The 13482-nt window shown below is 39.7% G+C and overlaps 2 pseudogenes; both read right to left on the bottom strand.

Annotated features, from left to right (window-relative positions):
* Positions 1 to 5350: 5350 nt before the first annotated feature.
* Positions 5351 to 11466, bottom strand: LOC108391078 (UDP-glucuronosyltransferase 3A2-like; annotated as a pseudogene).
* Positions 11467 to 11728: 262 nt separating this feature from the next.
* LOC140843055 (UDP-glucuronosyltransferase 3A2-like) lies at positions 11729 to 12754 on the bottom strand (annotated as a pseudogene).
* Between the last annotated feature and the right edge of the window lie 728 nt (positions 12755 to 13482).

Genomic DNA, 13482 nt, shown 5'->3' with positions numbered 1-13482 from the left:
TCTTGGACCTCTCATAATTCATTAGCAAAATAAAGGAATTTTTATCTAACTCCAAACTTATTCATTTCTTCTACAATAATATTGAAAGTTAATTATATTTCAGGTAGTATCCTGGATAGACAGATGTTAAACATGGGAATAAGCAAACTATTAGCATGTTACTGGCAAATGCTATTAAGAATAATTAAACAGGGAAGGAGACATGAGGGGTCAGGTATCAGGAGTGCTAAAATTATAGATGGCATGACACAAAGGAACTCTAAATTTATGAATAGCTGAGAAATAGAATCACAGTATTTAATGATATTAGTTACTATTGATTTAGAGAAGTGTTACAATATTATTGAAGTTATTTAAAAAGAGATATCCTTTTAAGATACACTCTGAAACATTTAAAAGAAAGTGTTTTGATGTCTGGGAATTGTTTCAAAATAATTTGGGAGTGTGGTGGAGGATGGAGGTGAGGTGGAAAGTGGGTGGGAATATAAAGGAAAGAAAATTGGCCAGAAGTTAGTTATCACTGAAGCCATGTGCTGGGCATGGGTAGGTTTTACTTTTATGAAGGTTGTTAGGGGGGACCTGATATAGGGGAGAGCATAGTAAACATAGTATTCTTCAGGTAAGTGTAGATTAAAAATTTAAAAAAAAAAAAAAAGAAAGAAAGAAAGAAAAGGGGGATTACTCCTTAACAGGATAAAATTATTGGTAAATCAAAGATCAACGCATGCTTTAAATATCCTTAATGTTGATCACTTAAAGGGTGTCAGATGATCAGCTATGGAGGTACTCTTTGCTGATAATATTCCTTTCTCTTAATTAAAAAAAAAAAAAAAAAAAGCAGTTCCTGTGTGCTGACCTCCAACGAGTTCTGCACAGTGGTATAGAGGGCATGTCAAAGTGTGGGCAAAGGGTCTGTTTGTTTCTACGCAGAAGATCAAGGCCTAGCTTGGATACCCAGAAAATGAACTAAGATACGATATGAGGAGGAGCTTCCGGCATCAGCACTCTCTGGAGGACTCGTGCCGGGGGATGATCATCAAAAAGCCTCCACAGGGATCCGGACGATGCTGCGGTTGTGGCTGCATCCAGCCCACCGTCTCCTGGACTTGCCATAAGAAGGAGGAGGGAGATGTCTAGGCTGGCATGTGCATACAGTGAGACAACGAATTTGACTGGATCTGTACTGTTGGAACTCAACCAGGGGTTGGGAGGGGTGCAAGTTGTAGCACCCCAAAATCTCATGACTATAGACTATCTATGGTTAAAAGAACATATGGGATGTGAACAGATCCCAGAAATGGGCTGCTTTAATTTGTCTGATGGTTCAAGTACAGTTGGACAATATCCATCATATCATAGACAAATTTTCACAAATGCCTAGGGTGCCTAAATGGTTTTCTTGGCTTCACTGGAGATGGCTGGTAATTATAGATTTGCTTTGTTTATGTCACCGTATTCCTATTATGTTAATATGTGTGTGCAAATTAGTTAGTAGTTTAAAACCTATACATACTTAAGGTACTATACAAGAAGATATGTCAAAGAAATAATCAATCCTCCCAAGTTTCCTTCATATGCTACATCTATAGCTTTTCTTCTTCCTTCCTAATTACAAACCTTAAATAGAATTCGTGCCTCATATCGAATTTACCGAGTATCATAATTCCTCCAGGTGGTAAAGATACCTCGAGACAAGTGCTGGGCATAGAAGCCACAGGGCATAAATCTGCAAAGAAGTAAAAAGCTAACCTTTGCAAACAATATGGCTTCTCTCTCACTTACCAACTTTACATTTCCCTGTATGGCCCCGGGCCCCGGAAGATGACTGGTTAGCCAGAGACGGGTAAGATTCCTCAAGGGAGGAACAACCTAAGACAGGCACAGTCGCAGGGGGGCCATCAGGTGAGAATTTGGGGATCAACAGAGGTGAGGCTCAGAACCTCACCCCCCCTGCTTTGAGAGAAATCTTCTGCATCCGTGGATGTCTTGCTGCCCTTGTCTAGCCTGGATTAATACTTAGTCCATAGGCACACACCTGATCATCTGATCATCTACATTTGCCTTCTTACAGCACTAAACTATGTTTTCTACCTTTATCTTGCATCTACCTACCACTTCAGCATTTTATTAAAAATAAAAATAATAATAATAATAGGAGAAATGTGGGATCAACATATAAATCAAGTACAAAAATCAAATGAATATTCATATTTGACCTGATGGTTTATAGGTCATATTGCATGATCAAAACCGAAAGTTTCTGTGATGAATGCCCTTGTACTGTTCACCATGTAAGAATTTATTCACTCTGTAAGAATTCGTTCACCATGTAAGAACTTGTTCGTTATGCTTCAGAAGATTGGAGACTGACGAGAATTAGGCTTGAGATGGATTAATGATTGTACATTGAGCATTGACCCCCCTATACTGAATTTTATTGTTGTTAACAACCATTTGATCAATAAATATGAGAGATGCCCTCTCAAAAAAAAAAAATAAAAAAAAAAAAAAAGAGATAAGATGCCAGCAGACCTAAGAAGAATGTCCCCTTTTTCCCCTGCCCTAATATCCTACGGTAGCATACAGTTGTGGTGGCCATCATAGAAAATGAAATGACTCAATAAATGACTTAGGTATTTCACAGGCTAATTGATTATATAAATAAAAATATAAACCGTTGTATGTGCAGTTAACCCATAGTATGATGCCACAAATACAATATGCTGAATAATTTAAAAAAAAAAAAAAAAAAGCATTCTGCAATGTTTCCAGGCCAAAATTTTCTACATATACTTATTTAAATGTCTCAAGACAACTATTTATCCCTAGGCATTTTATTAAAGAAATATATATGATTATTAAAATTGGATTATCTTTTTCTGACTTTAGACATGTTATTACAGAGTTTCAAGGGCCAATTATATGTTGCTAAAATTGTGTAAGATTAAGACAAAAAGGCTGACATGTGGAGAGTAAGAAGGAGTGGTAACATTTTGAAATGTTTTATCAAAGTATATTTTAAATTTGAAGAAAAAACTTAAAAAAGTTAGGCTCTGACGGAGAGTATCGAAGAATTTGAAGCGAATGTCTGTCATTCATAAATGTTCCTCCGAGGAGATGCCACTAGTTGAGGAGTGAGCAAAGGTGGGTTTCTCTTTAGTGCCTTCCTTCTTAGCATCAGGGCTAGACTTGAGAAAACTCAGGCAAGTAGCCTGAAGTTCCTACTCACTTCTTTGTGACTTAATCATAGTCAAAAGAAAACTGCTGAAGCTTCTTGTGGCATTCACCGTTTATTTCTTTAGTTAAGAAAAATATGTGAAGTATGTATGCTGTCAGGGGCTGTGCTATTTTCCAGGTATACACTGGTGAATTGGTTAGATATAGTCCATACCCACAAAGGGGCTCCTGTCTAAGCCATTCATTTGTTTGGGTACACTAGGAGGTTTTTTTTTAAACCTATACTTTCTAGATTGGAGCCTTTGAGTGCTTCAATTCTCTATTAGCGACCTGAAACCTTCATTTGTCTCCACTGAAAGAATGAAAGTGTCCTCTGTCTTCTTTTGTGCCTTTTCAGAGAGGGGCCCAGTGAGCAGGACCTAGTTAATAGCAGTAAGAGAGAGCCCTCTGGGAAGGCCCAGAACACAGCTTCAGGCAGACACTGCAGGGCAGATGTGTGCTATGGTGCTGAGACCCTCATCTAGTGGGTGCCTGATAAAAACAGCAAATGCTTGCATCGCACGTCATATGTTCCAGATGTAAATCACAGCACGCTTGTCTGAACTTGTTCACTCCGCACCATACCACCATGAGACAGATACTAGAGTTTGCCTTCCTATTTTAATTCAGGAACCAAACAGAGTCAAATAACACAGGAGAAAAAAAAAAAAAAAAAAAAAACCTGGCAGAGAAAGCTTTCAATGGATTCCATGTCTACAGGATGATGTAGGTCCTTGGATTCTATTTGTACTGTTACTGCCTACAGGCCTTATTTTTCCATCTGAATTCAAAGCATTGCATCCTTACACATTTGTGGATCCTTCACCTAGCATGCCCATTGTGATGAAAGAGAGAGAGGTGGGCAGTACAAGCCTTATATTATTCTTGGACCTCTCATAATTCATTAGCAAAATAAAGGAATTTTTATCTAACTCCAAACTTATTCATTTCTTCTACAATAATATTGAAAGTTAATTATATTTCAGGTAGTATCCTGGATAGACAGATGTTAAACATGGGAATAAGCAAACTATTAGCATGTTACTGGCAAATGCTATTAAGAATAATTAAACAGGGAAGGAGACATGAGGGGTCAGGTATCAGGAGTGCTAAAATTATAGATGGCATGACACAAAGGAACTCTAAATTTATGAATAGCTGAGAAATAGAATCACAGTATTTAATGATATTAGTTACTATTGATTTAGAGAAGTGTTACAATATTATTGAAGTTATTTAAAAAGAGATATCCTTTTAAGATACACTCTGAAACATTTAAAAGAAAGTGTTTTGATGTCTGGGAATTGTTTCAAAATAATTTGGGAGTGTGGTGGAGGATGGAGGTGAGGTGGAAAGTGGGTGGGAATATAAAGGAAAGAAAATTGGCCAGAAGTTAGTTATCACTGAAGCCATGTGCTGGGCATGGGTAGGTTTTACTTTTATGAATGTTAGAAAGTTTACATTAAAAAGATTTTTAAACTCTCCCACTATGACTCTATTCTTTTTCTAATTTTTCTTGTTATTTCAGTTTTTCCTGTAGACACTTTGAGACCACATCATTAGATGCATGCACATTTACAATTATAGTGTGAGGTACCATACCTTCCCAGTGAAACAATTCACATTAGTTACATTAGTAAGAAATTTGTCTTCAGTAACACTTCTCACCTAAAGTCTATAGTGTCTGATATTCCTACCTACTCAGATTTCTTTTCCACTAATATGTCATAACCTGTCCTTTTCTATTTGTGTTATTTTATATGTAACTGTCCTGTACCGTATTTTAGATGTGTCCCTTGAAACAGCAATCAGCTCAACACTTATTATCATGTCTGTTGAATCTTTACAAGTATTGAATAGATAAGGCCTTAAAGAGAAAAAAGATGCTTGGTCAATTCCTTTCCTAAGAGCTAAATTTCCATAATTTTTATTGCTTCCTGGTTTCTGTATTTCCAAATCATTTTGAGTCCAGTCAATGGAATCATTTCCCACAACCTCAATATGCTGTTTCACATTTAACCAAAAGGAAATTGTCAGACAAGCAAAATGTTCTAAATTTGTTAATTTTGAGTGAGGATGAAACATGTCAAATATATGAGTCTATACAGAGATTGTACATGTATTTTTAATTGAATTTATTTAATCATGGAAAGGGTCACTATTTCATTCATGTTCCCATTCATCACACATGATACAGATATCCAGTCATCCAGAGAGACAGATACAGACCTTTAAGGACACGCAGAGTCCTATAGCGAATGATCTACAACTGCAGACTCGTTAATGTATAGCTTTTGTGTTTGGCGATGGGCTGAGGGATTTGTAATATCCAGCCTTCTGGATTCCTGTTGTCCTACTGGATCCCACACTTTCTCCGGCTGCCTTTCTGTTGTTCATCACCCATTATCCAGAGTGCTCCCCCTTCCCATCTACCCTCCTCTCGCTCAGACACAGAGCCTTTTCCAAGGTGGATGCTGTGGGTCCCTCATGCTTTTGTGTCCCTTTCCCTTGGTCAAAGCTTTGCTCTGCCAGGACTCTTGCTCGGGATTTCCATATGGGATGCAGATTTTCTCTTTCTGGGTATAGTTCTGCCCATCCAAGGGCCTTCTGTCCCCTTTTCCTCTTGTCTGCACTGTTTTTCTGGACTCACTAGCTCTCCACAAAGCTTTGTAATAGGAGCTCAGGAAAAAAACTGCTATATTAGATGTTGAGTTTTCCCTATATGGGAAAGTGTTAGTTTTATTTGTTCTTCTTATTGATCTTACCATGTGAGCAGCATGGAGTTACAGTGTGGTTTGTGGATATTAGATATCCTAAAGTCTTCATTCTCCATGTGGGGACATTTTGATGCTGATACCCTCTAATTATTACCCCAAAGTCTTTGGCACAGAAGATCTCAGAGCCATGCTGATTGAAAGGAGAATCCATGTGTAAATCACATTTTCTACAGACTTGGAAATAGGGGCACTTTAACCTTCTTATAGCACCAAAGGCTCAGTGCCCACTGGTCTAGACAGTAGTCCCATGAGGGACAGCACAGAGGCCTCCCCGTACTGTCCTGGGATCGACAGCCACAATCCCGCTCCCCATTCTCACCTGCACAGGATTCGAGGGCTGGGGCTCTGTGACAAACATCATCACCTTCTTTCCCTGCCGGTATGTTCCCTTCACACTAGGAAACCCATTGAGGCCAAGTCTGTGCCAGGGGCTGCCTCAGGCCCAGCCAGAGACTCAAACCAAGAGACTAAAGTTTTCTTTTTTAGTATGTCCAGGACCACTTGCTGATTTGCTACATAGGCCAGGACAAAATCACAGGAAATAGCAAGAAATTCTGCTTTCATGGGTCAAGCATTGCGGAGGGATTCACGGCTCTTCATCATGTATCAGACACTACAGATCAGCTGACCCAACGCCCACTCCCAGCTCTCTGAGTCCTTACCAGCGGCAATGCAGAGACATTCCCAGCTTCCCTACAACCATTAGTGGCCAGATTCTGGGCATGAGGACAGAAGTCTCTTGGCCAGGGAAAGGGTGGAGATAACAGTGTGAAAACTTACTTTCTTTGTCAAAGGGATACATGTAGCTTCCCGAGCTTTGAGGAGAGTGGGCAGAGAAGCAGAACAGAGAAGTATTAGCAAAGTGCCTGTCTTAGGAGTCATTCCAGGACAAAGCGTGGAGGCAGGATGACGGAAAGAGGCTGAGAAGATCCTGGCCATGGAGGCTGGGATGTTCAGGCTCAGGGCCTCCCAGAGGGCCATGCCAGGGAAGGTGGGCTTCCAGGCTTTAGCTCTCAGGGACACTGGTCCAAATGACTCGAGGGCTGAGTCACACAATAGCCCTTGTTAACTGGAAAATAAAAAACTCCACAAGTGCTGAATAAAGAATTTCAAAGCCAGCAGGCAGGGATTTGTAGCAAAAAGAGCAAACGGCTATGATGTGGAGAACAAGGGTGGCCAGAACAGGAGGGAGGTTCATGAGAAATGGTGAGCCACATATGGCCTCAGGCCTCCTTCAGCTTCCTGGCCCCACACAGCCACCTGGCCACCATGCCCAGCAGCTTCCCACAGAGCCACGCGGCGACCAGGGTGACCAGCAGCAGGAACAAGAAGACGTCTAGCAGGTACTGCTCATGCCACGGCTGCTGCAAGGCGTAGGGCTTGAGGTGTGCTGCACCCCATCTGGAGGATGTGGTCGATCCAGCCCACCAGACCCTGGGTGGGGGTCAGCAGGTAGGAGCGCCTGATGATGCTGGCGGCCACCGCTGCTGACTTGTACCTGTTGTCAGAGAAAGAACGTTCGGGGCAACATTAGATGGAAAGTTCTCAGCTGCTTAGTCTGGATACAGAAGGCTGGTTTTTAGGCAATTATAACCTCTCCGTGAAATTTGTCACAGGTACTTAAAAACAGTGAATTTTATAAAGATTCTTCTATGCACAGAATCCAAATTAATGCTGAAAGGTAAAGTTGTGCCTAAGTCAGTGCCTGGTTGGAGTTTATGATCTACTAAACCAAAAGAGAACCACGTGGTTGGTTGGTATATCATTGCTGAGAAAGTGCCACTGTAATCCTTACAGAGGAAAGAGCTATGAAATATACCATTAATGTGGATAACAAGATTCCATATGTATTTCTCTATCTATAGAAACTAGCTATGTCCTGTATTAAGTTTTAAAAAAATACCCAACTTATCCTGATAGATTCTATTCAATATATCACCCAGGTTGCTCAAGTGTTTATTACAATAGTGTTCCCCACTTGCATATTTGTATTTCCCTTTTCCAAAAGTAAAAAATCTGGTTCTGAACATCAGTGCTTTTACTCATTTCCTGTCAAACAGTGCACAGAAAGTAAACTCAGATATACTAACTTACACACCTGTGAAAAGCAAACCTACTCCACAATTTTTGTTTTCAGCTCTTTTTGCCTTTAGACTGAGGATTTATAAAGTCAAAACACTGTGTTCAATAGTTAATTGTGTAAATTCTTTTTCCTTTTTCCCACTACAGTGTGGTTATGCTATTATTCCTTTGAAAAAAAAAAAAAACTGAGTTCCACTGTTTCTGTTTGTATTCCATTTTCTCCCCCACCAATTATTTTTTATTTAAATATATATATTCGGTACATAAAATCCTACCATGTTTCCAAAAGCCAAACTATATAAAAGGAAAATCCATGAAAGTGTCGCCCCTTCCTATGCCTTCTACCCTACTCCAATGATACTCTCATAGGTAATCTGTCACATTAATCTCTGGTTTATTCTTCCTGTGTTGCTTTTTGCAAAATAATGCACAGTATTTTTTACTGCCCCCCCCCGTTTCTTTTTTCTTTCAAAAAAAGGGATTGACTAGGTTCATTCTTGTATTTTGCTCATTCTTAATATAGAAAGCCACTCCATGTCATTTTAGAGTACTCTTGCTCATTTCAGTTTATAGTTACATTTTACCCCAATGTGTCTAAGTACCATAGTTCATTAGCCCAGTTCTTATGTAGAGCATATCCAATATTTGCAGTTATAAACTATGTTATAATGGGTGGGCACAACAAATGAATATTATTGTGTGAGTGGCAAAAGACACACAGCATAAAATCTACCCTGTTGATAATTTTTCAAGTGTATATTACAGTAGTGTTAGGTATATGCACATTGTTGTGCATGAGATCTCTAGAACTTTTTTATCTTACAAAACCAAAACTCTATACCCATTGAACAATTCCCCATTTGCCCTTCCCCCAGCCTCTGGCAACAGTCACTCTATTTTTTAAGACTATTCTAGATACCTCACAAGTGGGATCAAGCAATATTTGTCTTTTTGTGGCTGGCTTATTTTCACTTGGCATAATGTCCTTAAAGTTCATCCATGTTGTAATATATGATAGGATTTCCTTCTTTTTTAGGGCTGAATAATATTCCATTGTGTATATATAGCACATTTTCTTTATTCATTATTCTGTTGATGGACTTAGTTTGCTTTCATGTCTTAATTATTGCAAATAATGTTCCAGTAAAAATGGGTATGCAACTCTCTTTAAGATCCTGTTTTCAATTCTTTTGGATGTACACCCAGAAGTAGGAACCTCCATACTGTTTTCCATAATAGTGGCACCATTTTACATTCCCCCCAAAAGTGCACAAGGGTTCCAATTTCTTCACATCACCACCAGCACTTTCTATTTTTTGGTTTTTTGATAATAGCCATCCTAAGGGTTGTGAGGTGATATTGCATAGTGGTTTTGATTTTCATTTCCCTGATTATTAATGATATTGAGCATCTTCTCATATGCTTGCAACCATTTGTATATTTTCTTTGGAGAAATATCATAATAGTGCTATTAGTGTTTAAAGCAATGCTTCTTTCAACCTAAATAGCCACATACCCAGAGAGAGACATACCTCTTGCCTTCTCTGACTTGTTTCACCTTTAGAGCCAGTCTTCTCTTTAAAAACTGGTCTATCTACATAAAGTCACCAAAGCTTCTGGCTTCTCCTTAAGCCATACTTTCAAACTGGTCTCCAAAAAAGGGAATTCCCAATAAGAGAACAGCATGTTGACTGACCTCCATTATGCTATTTATCCTGCCATGGGTAACAAACAGGCAAATGCTGGGAAGAGCTAGGACAAACAACAAAAAAGCTGACCATTACTAGAGGAAAGGTTTCAAAACATCAAATAAAACCAAAGGGAAGGTATAGATGCCAGGGGAATTTCAAAGCATATTGGCACCAATGTAAATATTACTTTTATTTAGGACACACCCAAGTGTCCACCCTCACAAATGCAAGGTTCTAGGCCTTGCCACTCTATAGAGTCCTCCTCCCCACAATCAGAGTCCAGTTAAGGTTGAGAATCCAGGGATAGACCCTCTGAAGAGTGCCAGGCAAGGCACTGGCCCTCAATTTATTTATCTATCCCTTCATTTTCCACCAGTCATCTATGCATCCATCTTTTCTCTCTCTTGCTTTTGGCTTCTCTCATTTTTATATTTTTACTCTCTCTCTCTCTCTCTCTTTCCTCCTTTTGTCAGTTGCTCTTTATCTGCCCTATTTCTCTTCACAACTTAAGTAGTTCTCAAATGAACTAGTCTGTATTGTTACTTTTCTTAACTTGTGTTTTCTTTAGGTCACATGCCTGCACACGTGTACACAGACACGTTTACTGAATTCAACTGGTCTAGATCTGTCAGCTGAATAACCATCACAATTATTACATGACTTTTTGGAAACTGAGATTCCTGGGTCCTACCCCATGCCTATTGAAATATATTTCCTAGGGTGAGACTAAGTATCTACTGCAGGGTTCACAGCTGACTGTAATCTATATAATTGTTATGAAACTCTAAGCCAGTCGGTGGTTTTGGTGCTGAAGTATAATGAAGCAGCACCGGGTCAAGAGGAAACCCTTGAATGTGCTATGAGTATAGAGAACTCTGCGGACCCAATGCCAGCTTTGAGGTTTCTCAAACAAGGCACTGAGATATTTTGGCACATCATAAAGAGAACCTTATTATCAACTTCCTGATAGTATGAGCCCCTCATATTCTTAGTAAGTAAAAAAGACATGTTTGTGTTAGGGCTCATGGGTGAACTAATGTCCTGGAGGTCACTGTAAACCATGGTATCGTTTATTCTGCATGCATAGGTTTGTCTCAGAATTCACAGGGTGTCTTAGATTGTGCTTAAGTAGACTGCTTAAGTAGACATTTTGCCAGAAAACAGACTCAAAACAACTTGGCTGCATAGCTCTTTTGCTGGAAGGAATAAAGTGACTATGAATGTTTGGGCATCTGATCACATTGTTTCCCCAAGAACTCTAGCTGGCTGCTCCTTTCCTGGCCTCTAGAGACTTTCCATTAGCTGTCAGTTGCCCCTTGTCATGCTGAATGGATTCTTACCTAGGGGTCAGTGCCATGATGAGCCCTAAACACACACAAATGGAAAGAGGGAAACAAATCTGGACAACACTTGCCCAGGAGGCCACTCTGAGAAAGCCAGTTCATGATTTTCAGGTTTGCCACCAAGTTGACATCTTTGGGCCACTGAGAACATTTACACTTCCATATCACCCCCTGGGGGAAGTGGGTAAAGGCAGCATTCATCTCCTAAAGATCCTGGAAGTTAGCGATGTTCACCATGCAGCCCAGAATTGTATGGACAAAACCCACATCTCCAAACTTGGTGAGAAAATTCTCAAAATTCTGGATAGAGGTAACAAAATCAAGTAAATAAACTCCACATTTTGTGTCTACTCTCAGCCTTCCTGCTAGAATGACTATCCCAAAGGCCCACTTTAAAATAATCTTGTTTTGTTTGTATGTAACTTGAAAGCAATACCTGATAATTGCAGCCCCCAAAGGACCCGGGCTGAATAGGGCCCTGTTGCCTCTGAGCTGAATGGCAATGGGAAAGTCACTTATCCCACCTGCACCTCTCCCCTCGTTTATGAAAATGGAGACCATCAGACCTCTCTCCAGATCACAGGTAACATAAAGTGACTTCCATTAACTAGCAACACAGTACTGATAGGTTATAGGAAAACAACTAACCTTGGATCACTAACCTTGGATCACTCCTATTAGAAAACATCTATAGCAGTGGTTCTGAACTCTGGCTGGCTGTTAGATTCACCTGGACAGCTTTTACAATCTACTGTGCCTTGGACCCCACCCCAAGCCAATCAAATCAGAACATCGAGATAAATCCAGAAACCAGGGCACCATGGGAAAAGGAGACGAGATAACTCACACCTGCAGCTCTTGCTCTTAGGCCCACACAGCCCTGTCCTCTTGTTATAACTATTCACACTGTTGTCTGTAACTGATCTCCTTAACAATTCTTGACATATTGTGGGTGCTTACTATAGACTTGTTGAACAGATGAGCATATTTAAACCTCCATCACAAAAGAAAAATTCAAGAATTAGCATGAATATGCATGTATTTCAGTAGCAGTGCTCTACACAGAGCTGTGTCATCTCTACACAAAAGGCACCAGCTTAAGTATGTCTCCTCAGGTCACAGTGGAGCACTAATGTTTTACCTACTTTAGCTACTGGTTTGACGGATTCTGCCAATAAGCTTCCCACATACACTGTGTTGGGAAGAAGGGTCAGAGCAATTCAAAGGCAAAGTCAGAGTTTACGAACCACAGCTCTGATTTCATCACAAGATGAGACAATGCTGGCTTAAAGGTTTCTGGGAAGTTCTCCCTGGTGGTATTGTCATATGACTGTAGATTTGCCATTTCTTCAAGGCAGAATCAAAGAACATCAGAAAATTCTTCACATGGCTCCAAAAGTCCCTGTGGTCAATTAGGAAAGAATATATGGCAGGACCATAAGACATGGTGCTGGATAGGTTGAAGTTTACAGTGCAAACAAAGCAGCTAAAATGGACCCAAAAGCTTTCCTAAGCTTCTCAATAATCGGGAAGGGGCACAATTAAAATAGTCAGTTACTAGCATGTCAAAGTTCTCATCCTTTAAGAATTCTGTGATATATCTTCTTCTCAGCAAATGATTGCACTGAGTTGCAAAGAAGTCCATGACCTTTAAATAGAATTCAAAGGTGTATCTAAGAAAAAATAAAATGTGATAAATATTCATGTTTGTATACATTTTAGAATACATAAAAAATCTTGGCACCATTTTACAAAAGTATCTAGTGTAACTAGTGATTTGCCTAACAGCAAACCTATCTATGCTACTTCTTTCCCATGTGTATCCTCAGATCTGGTCAGTCTTTTCTGGTTGTTTCTGTTCCCTAGAATGTTCCCACTGATTCCTCTCCCTTTCTGCCATTGATCCAAATTCCAGCTATCTTTCAATGCCAGATAAATTTCTTTCTATTCTGAGAATAGTCTCCAACTATAGTAGATGTCTCAGATCTTTCTCTGTACTTGCTAAATTCTATAATGCTTTCTTTAACTTCTGTTTATATGCAAACTTTAACCTTCAATTATAGCATGTGTGATCAAACATTCAGAAAAGGGTATGAGGTCTTTTAGATTGTGGAATTAAAGAAGACTTGTGGAAGAGTATCAATTTGAGCCAGACTGGGAGGTAAATAGAATCTTCTATTGCCACAGAGGGGTGGCAAGTGAAGACATAACCTCAAGCCTATAGTGGAAACCAGACATGCAGGAAATACTACACAGAGTTACTAAGCCTCTGGTAAATGACATAGGTGACTGAGTATGCAGAATGTGCCATTCCACCCACCCACCCATCCATCCATCTATACATCCATTCATCTATCAATCCATCTTAGTAAT

This window comes from Manis javanica, chromosome 1, assembly GCF_040802235.1.
Source record: "Manis javanica isolate MJ-LG chromosome 1, MJ_LKY, whole genome shotgun sequence".
NCBI lineage: Eukaryota > Metazoa > Chordata > Mammalia > Pholidota > Manidae > Manis > Manis javanica.
The sequence above is the reverse complement of the archived record's forward strand: the minus strand, read 5'-3'. Positions and strand labels throughout refer to the sequence as shown.